Below are 11,176 nucleotides of genomic sequence, written 5' to 3' on the forward strand. Positions count from 1 at the left end.
ACTTCTCTCAACATACGGGCCTCCCACGAGCAGAGCAGTCCCCAGCCATTTTCCTGTGGTGGGACATCTGGTGGGCCAGGCCATCTGTAAGATGTTTTCCTCCACAAAATCCAGATTTTGATAAAACTCCCAAAGCTTGTTTTGCAAAACTAAGTCACTTCAGTCATTGAAAGGACCACAGCAACTAGCAGTAAGGCAATCAAGGTCCCAGGGGCTGTGGGTGATGTGAAAGTCCAGCAGGCCTACAGGGTACTTAACTGCTTTCTTTTCATTCAGGAAAGCAGGGGAATGAGATTGTTATCATCCACCAGAGGCCAATTCCCCGCAAGTATGTGAAGCTTTGACTTTGGCCCCTCGCTTTCGAGGTTGCTTTCAAGAATCCTGGGAGGGGCCTTTAGAGTGTGTGCATGCAGTTCTAGGTTTTGTAACGTTTGCAAAGCTGAGGGGTTTGAATGGTAATATTCCCACCACTGTCACTGTCTAGTTTCTCTTCTGCTCTGTCAAGATTCTCTTTGCGTCACTGGTGGCTCTGGAGTGGCCAAGGGCTTTTCTGGTATCTGCTAAGGGAGTTTGAGATGGAATGCATTTAGTTTGGGTTTACTGGGATGTACTTCTGTGGTTTGCATCACTCTCAAGGTTAAATCATTGCTGGCCATGCTGGTATAGGAATGGCTTCCAAGAATGTGCCTACTGCCGTTCTACAAACTCTCTCAGCATCATGACATGAATGCACTCGAGGTATTCAGCTCCTAAAATATGTGGGTGACGCAGCACACATAAGGCTTGAAATGTACAGAGGCTACAGCAGGATAATCTTCTGATTACTAGGCCTATAAAATTGTAAGCAATGGGGTCAATTCTCAGCGATGCCCAGTCAAAGCAGAAGTCCACTGATGCAAGAATATACTCAGTTAAAGGTAGAACAGACAATTATAATTATACTATATATCCTTTTTCCTTTTTCAATGAGAATCATGTAAAACAGAATTGATTAGAATTCCTATGTTACAGGCACAGGACTATAGCAGTGTTTCAAACTGTAGTAAATTGCAGCAGCTCGTATGTGAAAGAAGCTTCATTAAAGTTTTCTTAAATTTGACAGCAATCCTGAAAATTCATGTGACATTACCAATAATGAGAGGTGAAGCTATAAGAAACCTGTTTTTTTTTTTTTTTTTTGCCACACCCACACCACATGGCATTTCCTAGGCCAGGGATTAAACCTGTGCCACAGCAGTGAAAACACTGGATCCTTAACCCACTGAGCCACCAGGGAACTCTGAAACTTTTCTAAACTATCAATAGTGTAGACCAAATTTCAACCAGCCAATCTAGGGAAAAGTATGAATTTCTATCTATTCTCTCTAGAGAAAATATTACACAATCATTTTCATACAGAGAGTATGTAGCCAAAAACTATATTAAAAAAGTATTATAGAGATATTATAGAGATACGTCATGCAGTGAAGAATTTTTTAAAATATATTATTTTTCTAGTTTTTGTCTTGTGTGCGTATTGTCATCATTTTATAATTTGTAATTGTCATCACTGATATTTGTCTTTAAATTTGTAATTTTCCATCATCTCTTTTTCCATTCTAAGTAAGTTTTCACTTTCATTTCATTTTTATCTGTAGTTGGTTTTTTTTTTTTTTTTTTTTTTCTTAAAATGCGGCCCCTAAATCACATAGGTTTTGGTCACCAAATCTGTTTCCACCCCTACCTGCCAAGGTCACACCCCAAATGCTGGGTGGGCAGTACCCTCACAGGGGAAGTGCTGGGCCCATTCACAGACTCATGGTGTCACTCGAGAGAGTCCTACTCCCAGCTGTAGGGGCAGGGACCCTTAGCTCCCACTGAAGGGTGACACCAGCCCTGGGTTTTCTAAGAGAACCTGATAATATGAATTTTTATGTGAATTCTTTAAAGTTGACGCATTCGTACTATGCAATCAGCTATTTTTCACACTCTCTTGAGATAACTTCACCTTTCTCTAATTTGCTTCTTCAAAGTAAACAATCTGTAAGCACCAGAGCTTTAGTGTCGCAGCAATAATTTGCCAGGGGCCTTGTGGTGACACTGCAAGTCGGTCAGGACACTACAGCAGGGACCGGGCCTGGGGAATCTCTAGGGTCCTGTTGGCTCTGATGCTCTGGCATCTCCCTCCAGCAGGCTCCCTGCCACCTGGCATCGGTACAGATGAGGAAAGACTGAACTGTGGCCGCCAGGATGCTCTCCCGGGCCCAGGCAGGCCAGGGGGCACAGGAGAGCCAGGGCAGCAGAAGCCACATTGGTAGATCCAGGCTGTGTCCTCTGTGGTCCTGAAGGACAGAAGTCTGTGGAAGGGCAGGGGGATTGCAAGAGTTAATGCGATAATGTCCGTTGATTATTTTAAGCCACATGAAGGAAAAATAAATTATAAATAGCAAGGGCCATAGCAGATTCAAAGGGTAAGTGTATTGATAGCCTTTTCCTCTTCCTAAGATTTCTGATGTTTCAAAACAAGATTATTTCGGGAGCGCATCTATTTTAATTCAAAAGATTCTTCTTTAAACACGTTTCAGTGTGAGAGAGCCTGTCTCCTCCTCTTCTCCCTTCACTTTTTCCACGGAAAGGCAAAGCTCTGGTTTCACACACCTCGTGCCGGCCTCCAGCCTTTAAAAACCTTTCTGGGCACCACCCGGCGACCATGCATGTTAGCAAAGACCTGGCTTTGGGTCGGGCTTGACATTCTAATCCCCACAATCCGCCTTGTTTACCACTTGACAGCAGGCTTCATTTTGAAGGAGGTGCTTTGTTACTTCCAGCTCCCAAAGCGAGAGCAACACAGGTACACACACACACACACACACACACACACACACACACACACACACACACACACACACACACAGAGCAAGAATGTTCCTCAGTCTTAGGGACAAGCTAAGCTGCCACTCGCTCCCTGTTCCTCTAGGGCACCAGGCCAGGAGATGCAAAAGCTTGACCCGAGTGCCAATGCTGGTCCATAAAGGGCATTTCTGCTTTTCTGGCCCAGCCCCGGGATCCCAGCCACAGCGGGTCCGGGCCTTGACAAGCTGGTATGTCTTCCCTCGCACGACATAACTTCCCCAGATCCACAGCCCCAGCCTCCAGAGCCAGATGCTGAAGTCAGGCCGGCGGCTCAGATTCCAGGGGCTCCTGTTGCTGTCACCAGGATTAGCACAGGGACCGGGAGGCCGGAGCACGGGGGTGCGTGGCCTTCTCCTCTTCCAGCCTGGCTGCAGTTCTGTCTTTGCAAGCACTTATTTTTTAAAAACGACTTTTGCTGTCTTGCAGACCTGTGTTCCTCGCACACACGCACTCTCTCTAACCCCTTCCACCCTTCACACCTGTAGTCCTCAGGTTTGGGGCAGCTTCCTTGGACCCTGATTTCTTGAAAATTGGATAAAATGGTTCCAACAGGGGAAATAAAGGTCCTGCCTCCATCTTGAGTTCTACTTGGAATATGAAGCCCCGTCTGCAGAGGCGAGGCGGTGGGATTTCTTGCTTCCAGCCTGGCAAAGAAGCTGCCATTGATCGGGGAGGGAGGGGAATAAACCCATCTTCCCCTCTCAACAAGAACGACTATTTCATGAAGGTGAGTTAAGATTTAACAGTGTTAATGTTGTCGAATTATGAGTTTAAGGTGGGTGATCAGCTAGCAAACACCAGAAATGAGTTGTTTCTGTGCTCAGTAACTGCAAATGGGTGATTTTCCATCTCCTGCAGATCTGGATGACTTTGACGGGGCCTTGGCCATTTATTTGGCCCCAGTGTGGGGCTGTGCTATTTCACCGATCTCCATGGAGTTGATGCAGGTAGGTTGAAGAAGGACAAAGGCCACATTTTACGTAAAGGAAGAGTCACTGAATGTGAAGAAACGACAGAGGGCAGGATTCTAAACTGTTATAAATAAACTCCTTATTGTGAAGTCAATCCGTGTACTTCTTAAATAGAAATACTCATATGGCAGCTTAAAAATTCTTTGGCTATTTATGGGGAAAATGCTGTGATGTCTAGGATTTGCCTAAAATACTCCAGGAAAAAAAAGATGTTTTTAAAATGTCTGTATGTGTGTTGGGGAAAGAAACGTATAAACAGATAAAATTGTCCAAGTGTTTGGAATTGTTGAAGTTGGGTGATGGGGACCTGGGGGTGTGTTGTACTAGTCTCTCTACCGTCTATTGGAACTTTTATGCCATGTAAATCTCCTCTAAACCTCCAAAACATTCCCTGGAGACCATTAGGTAAATTATGAAGCAAGAGACAAGCAGAGAGATTCACAATTTAAAGAGAGAAGACCTAGAAACACATGAAGGCCCAAGTAGATAGATGGACAAAATGTATAACTAAGTACATAACCAGGTGACTGGTTAAAAAAAAAATTCACGTCTAATAAAATTTGAAAACCTGTTCAAACTCCCTAAAACAATTAAAGACATGTGAATGCAAGCAATAGCAGGCCTTTTCTCTTCCCATGCACCGAGCAAAGATTTCAGGCATAGGAGCTCCTCATTTCAGGGAGTGTCAGTACCCGGCCTCCTGTGGCAGCTGCCGAGAGTGCACCCTGGGACAACTTTTTGGAAAGCAAATTAGCAGTGTAACTTCAACAACCTTAAATTTTTTCCTAGCCCTTGAGCCAGTAATTCCACTTCTAGGAATTTTGCCTAAGGAAACAAGTAAAGACTGCACAGTGACTTGTGATTCATGCGTATGGATGACTGTGCTCGCATTATTTAGAGGAGTAAAAACAATTAGAAATGACCCAAACACCCAACAATTATCGACAACTTGGATAATTTTGGATAATTAATTTGTGCATTTACTCAACAGGTATTTACCAAGATGCCTCTACGAGTCACACACAAGGGACACCAAGGTGGACAAGACACAGTCCCTCTCCTCAGGGAGTTGATAAGGCCATGGGAACATAGACAAGTAAACAGGTGATAAAGGCCATTATATAATGGAGTATAGTGCAGATCTTAAAAACACAAGTTGCAAAGGGTGCCTTTGCTTTAAGATAAATGCAGGATAAAAATTGTATATACTGCTCTATGTAAAAATATTTAAATAAAAATATAAATATTGATAAATAATATGCACGACATCAACAGATTTACCTCTGAGCATTGGGATAATGCATGATTATTTGGTCCTTACACTTTTCTCTAATTTGCAAAATTTTCCCTGTCAAAATGCATATTTTTATAATGAGAAAAATAACCTTGGAATTCCTGTCGTGGCTCAGCAGTAACGAACCCAACTAGTATCCATGAGGATGCAAGTTTGATCCCCGGCCTTGCTCAGGGGATTAAGAATCCAGGGTTGCCGTGAGCTGTCGTGTAGGTGGCAGATGTGGCTCAGATCCCATATTGCTGTGGCTGTGGCTGTGGCGTAGGCCGGCAGCTACAGCTCCGATTCGACCCCTAGCCTGGAACTTCCATATGCCTTGGGTGCAGCCCTAAAAATGATGAAAAGAAAAGAAAAGAAAAATAATCTTAAAAAGGTAAGTGAATGCCTATTATATGCCACGTAGATTTCTGGGCACTACACACACACAAAGCACACAAGCATACTACTATACATAGTCTCATTTAATTCACAACTTTCTTTCTTCCCTTCTTTCTTTCTTTCTTTTTTTTTCTTCCTTCCTTTCTTTCTTTCTTTCTTTCTTTCTTTCTTTCTTTCTTTCTTTCTTTCTTTCTTTCTTTCTTTCTTTCTTCCTTCCTTCCTTCCTTCCTTCCTTCCTTCTTTTCTTTCTTTCTTTCTTTCTTTCTTTCTTTCTTTCTTTCTTCCTTCCTTCCTTCCTTCCTTCCTTCCTTCCTTCCTTCTTTTCTTTCTTTCTTTCTTTCTTTCTTTCTTTCTTTCTTTCTTTCTTTCTTTCTTTCTTTCTTTCTTTCTTTCTCTCTTTCTTTCTTTCTCTCTTTTTCTTTCTTCCTGGTCTTTTTATCTTTTCCAGGGCCACACCCATGGCATATGGAGGTTCCAGGCTTGGGGTCTAATCAGAGCTGTAGCCGCAGGCCTATGCCACAGCTATAGCAATGTGGGATCTGAGCTGCATCTTAGACCTACACCACAGCTCACAGCAACGCCAGATCCTTAACCCACTGAGCAAGGCCAGGGATTGAACCTCATGGTTCCTAGTTGGATTCATTAACCACTCAGCCACGACGGGAACTCCTAACTCACAACTTTTAGAGGAAGATTTTATTTTTAATTTTTTAAGATGTTCAACTTTCTATTTTTATTTTTGAATGAGTTGCATACTCTCATAGTTCCAAAATTAAAACAATATAAAATTATATATAAAAAATTCTCATCCCTGCCCTGAACCACTGTGCTTTGTATCACCATCCCACATCTTCACAGCAGATTTAACCACTTTTATAAAGTTCTGTGTATTATTTATATAGAAGTAAATACAATAAACATATTTTTATTCTTCCTTTCTTATACAAAATGTAAAATGCTATACAAACTATTTCCCTCTTGCTTTTCCCACTAAGCTAAAGTCTACCTTTTACAGTTGTGAGAATTAAAGAATCTCCTTACTTTTAATGCCTGCATAGTATTCCACCATGTGGATATATTTAAATCTGACTAGTTAGTCTCTAGTTCTGCTGCAAATGAGGTTTACATTTTTTCCTATTAATCTGACGTGTTTCTAAAAGGCTAAGATCAAGTCCAAATGTAAAATTTGCAATTTTTTTTCTCCTACTACTCTGAATAAGATTTGTTTCAAAGTCATGTGTCCTAGTCCCATTTTATAGATGAGGGATAGAAACCTCAGAGAATCGCAGTGATTAGGCCACAGTCACAAACTAGTAAATAACTCACCTTAGCCTCAAACTCAAGCCTGTCAGGGGCAGAGCCCATGTTTTTTCAGTCAGAACTGGACTGAGAACTAATTATCACAGACATACTAAAAGAATATACAGAGAACTTAGGTTTTATATAAAAGGCCAGTTATTAGTTTATTAAAATTATTAGGCATAGCAGAGGAAACCGTGGAGATCTCTGAATAGCTATGAGCAGGAAAACTCATGGGTAAGGACTGTGGAGGAGATCAAAAGACCCAGGAAAACTTTGCAGTGATTTTGAGGGACATATACCCACTGGAATCAAGAAATTTGTTATTTTTGAAAAGGAAAGTCCTGAGTGGGCAAGTGGTTAGCAGTTCTTTCTTGAGGTCAGGGAGGAGGCAGTGTATGGCCATGATTCTTCAGTATGGGGTTTCCCTGGTAGGTTCCAGCTTCTGAGATAGAAAGTCTGGGTGTGAGTATGTGTGTGGTGGGGCGGGCATTGGAGTTGCCCATGAGGGGCCGGGTGGGTGTCATAGCAGGCTGACTCCATTAGTCTGAAAACCATTGACAATAGTGTCCTCATTCCCTAGAGTAAGTGCTAAGGGGCACCTGGGAGAGTACCAGTAAATAAGAGACGATGAGTCTGGGTGTCCAAATAGAGAGCAGACATTTCTAACTCTTCTCAGTTCCATTCATCAGAGATAGCTCAGGGACTTTCAAGAGCCATCATGCTTTCCTCCACTCCCCAGCATAATGCGTGGGTGTGGGCAACCCTGTGGGGTAGGGTTACCAGTTTATAAAACATAGAACACCTAATTATATCTAAATATCAGATTAAAAGTCTGTAAAATTTTAGTATAAGAACATTCCACATAAAGTTTTCTTTTTCTTTTTTTTTTTGTCTTTTTAAGGCCACTCCCTCAGCATATGGAAGCTCCCGAGCTAAGGGTCAAATTGGAGCTGTAGCTGCTGGCCTACACCACAGCCACAGCAAAAGCAGATCCCAGGCGCGTCTGCAACCTACACCACAGCTCACGGCAACACCAGATCCTTAATCCACTGAACGAGGCCAGGGATCAAACCTGCATCCTCCTGGATCCTAGTCAGATTTGTTTTCACAGCACCATGACGAGAACGTCCACATAAAGTTTTTATTTGCTAAGTCCGATAACCCCACCAGAGGGGCTCAGCTCAGACCCTCCTGCCAGCACCCATTCTTTTTCTGCTGGTATGTTCTAATCTGAGGTAGGAATTTAGTAATTTACTAATCTCAGGGGAGCAGGGGTTGAGAAGATTCTGCCTTCAAGTGACTTCCGTTTTATGGTTCTTGGTAAGTCTGCCTGGTTGTAACAAAACAACATTTCCATGTAAAATAAAAAACAAATGCATTTATGTCTCTACCCATTCATATGTTAAACTATCTCTAAATAATTTTTATATTACAAAAGAATATATATTCATTGTAGGAAAAATTGATATAAATATATATGTGCGTATGTATACATATACATAAGTATGTAACAATAACTTTAATTTCACTTGAATTTGATAGAAGAAAATATCAAAATGTAACTGATAGAATTACTAAACTCCAGAAAAATGTGCTTTTTACAGAAAGATAAATCAGTTCCTAAAAAATTCTAAATAAAAAAAAAGTAAAAGCAGGGTAAATAGAAAAACATAAAATTATTTGATCTAGAATCATGATAAAAATGTACCAAATTAGAATTATCAAATGACATTGAAAGAGATAAACATATTCTGCTTGTATGAGCCACATTAAAGCAAAGGGGCATGAAAAGGCTGAAAAATAAAAGGTTCTAAAATGTGTATTTGCCAAAACAATGCTTGTATAGTTATATTAATATCAGGTTTTTAAAAAAGATGAAGAGGGAAAGCCAAGATATAATGATAAAATCTTTAATTCATTAAGAAGAGATAATCATTACAAACTTGAATGTGCTTAATAATGCAGTCCCAAAACATATAAAGCAAAATTAGACTAACAAGGATAAATTCATAAATACACATCACACTGGGAAATTTTTGACATACCGTTCTCAGCAATTGATAGATCAAGCAGACAGCAAGTCTTTCATGGTATTTGAACAATGTAATTAATGAACTTGATCCAATTCATGTGTATATAGAACCTTGTAGCAAGAAATTGGAGCATATGCATTCTTCTCAAACACACAAAGATCATGTTCAAAAACTAATCAGAAAATAGGCCCTTAATTCCACATCTTTAAATTTCAAAAAAAAATCAGTAACATAAAGGCCACATTATCTGATTCCAATGCAATTAAAGGAGAAAAAATAGATAAAAATAATTTTAAAAGCCCTGTGCAGGAGTTCCCATCATGGTGCATCAGAAACGAATCTGACTAGGAACCATGAGGTTGTGGGTTCAATCCCTGGCCTTGCTCAGTGGGTTAAGGATCTGGCATTGCCGTGAGCTGTGGTGTAGGTTGCAGATACAGCTTGGATCTGGTGTTGCTGTGGCTCTGGCATAGGCCACTGGCAACAGCTCTGATTAAACCCCTAGCCTGGGAACCTCCATATGCTGCAGGTGTAGCCCTGAAAAAGACAAAAAGACAGCAACAACAAAAAAAACCCCATACATTTTGAAATTTAAAAACAAACTCTAAATAACTATAGATCAAAAGAGAAATAAAATGGACATTTAAAATACCTGGAATGGTCTGAAAAATAATGGCAGCTTCCTAAATCTATTTAGTGCTGTATATCGTATCCAAAATCAATTAGGTCAAGAAGAAGAGCAGGAAAATCATCCAAGTCCACACCTTTACATCACTAGAAGACAAAGACTGCCACAAACTTTAAACTAAGTATAAGTTTAGAAAAAAAAACCACCATGTTCCAACAGAGATTCTGCTGCTGCAGGTAGAAGAACAGAGGAAGAGAGGTTTATGAAAATCTGCAAAAATCGAAATAAGGGGAAGAGGGCATAGAAAAAAACACATACAAAATTAATCCCAGAAAAAGAAGGTGTAGCAATAAATGTCAAAATACTGAACACAGGTCTGGGACATAGTAATCACAACATCAGTCAAAGGGCAAATAGCTTGAAAGTGAACAGGACTGGAATTGGCAGCCTCAGGGAGGCATAGTTTTGAGGAGATAATCAAATAAATAGAGATGAATTATGTCCTTTGTGGACTGACAGTGAAGAGAAAGTTGTCAGGGAGAGGGAAAATACTGATTCTGCAGAAATGAAAAAGGAAAAAGTTATGTCAACCCTTTTCATTGCCCTCATCATCACCAATAAAAAAAAAGAAAAACTGCAGAAGAGGGTACTCTTAAACTATGAACTCTGCCCACATGCTCAGGAATAGGAAAAATAAAAAATAAATCAAACCAAATTCATATAAGACTGTAGCTGATCAAAATTCTCCCCGACCAAACACCTTAAAAATGAAAGAAACTGATAACACATGTTCTGGTATGAATTCAATATACTTTTAAAAGCATTTGGAGATTTAAAAAAATTAGAATCATAAATTTAAATGCTAGAGACAAAGATGAATAAGACATAAGAAGAAAGGTCATGAGAGCTGACCAAATTCAGGAAGGAAATTAAAGACAAAGGCAACGTAACTTCAGAAATGAAGAACAAATTACACAACCTAGAACAGATTTACAAGGAGATCCTGCTGAATAGCATTGAGAACTATGTCTAGATACTCATGTTGCAACAGAAGAAAGGGTGGGGGAAAAAACTGTAATTGCAATGTATACATCTAAGGATAACCTGACCCCCTTGCTGTACAGTGGGAAAAAAAAAAAATCAAGTGGCTAAACTAAAAAAAAAAAAAAAAAAAGAAAGAACAAATTACAAGATCTGCAAGGAGGAATATATTGAAGTGGAAATTTGAAAAGGAATACCGAAGAAAGGCAGAAAACAACAAAAATAATGAAAATGAAATAATAAAAGAAGTAAAATGGTTTTGGAAAAGATTGCAATGGAAGATGGGCAAAGAAGATTCAGCCTACAGATAATTGGAGTCCCTGGAAGAAAAGACCAAACACAGGAACAAAACAAATGTTTAAACCTGTGTTCAAGAAATCTTTCCGGAATCGAGAAAAAATTAACTATATTAAAATGGTCCATCATGTTGTCAAGAACTCTGAAGTGTCTTCTATTTTATCCTACTTATAAGCTTCTAAGTTAGCTTTGCCACAGTATTATGGTTGCTAGTAGAAAACATAGGACTCCTAGGTCACAGAGTAAAGATAGTTTATTACTCATAGTGATAGTAGTGCCCAAGGCATTCTCCTTTTAATATTGGTTCCCTCGGCCCTGATATTCAAGGGAGACATGCAGA

At 40.0% G+C, this 11,176-nt stretch overlaps 1 long non-coding RNA gene across 1 annotated transcript; it reads left to right on the forward strand.

Moving 5' to 3' along the window:
• The first annotated feature begins 3,332 nt into the window (after positions 1 to 3,332).
• LOC102158612 (uncharacterized) lies at positions 3,333 to 5,131 on the forward strand. The gene is made up of 3 exons (XR_306941.4): positions 3,333 to 3,619; positions 3,751 to 3,839; positions 4,855 to 5,131. It is a non-coding gene; the product is annotated as an uncharacterized LOC102158612 (long non-coding RNA).
• Positions 5,132 to 11,176: the final 6,045 nt, after the last annotated feature.

This window comes from Sus scrofa, chromosome 13, assembly GCF_054392235.1.
Source record: "Sus scrofa isolate SSC_HxYL_T2T_F1_AM1 chromosome 13, Sscrofa_HxYL_maternal_Yorkshire_Landrace_v2.0, whole genome shotgun sequence".
Lineage (NCBI taxonomy): Eukaryota > Metazoa > Chordata > Mammalia > Artiodactyla > Suidae > Sus > Sus scrofa.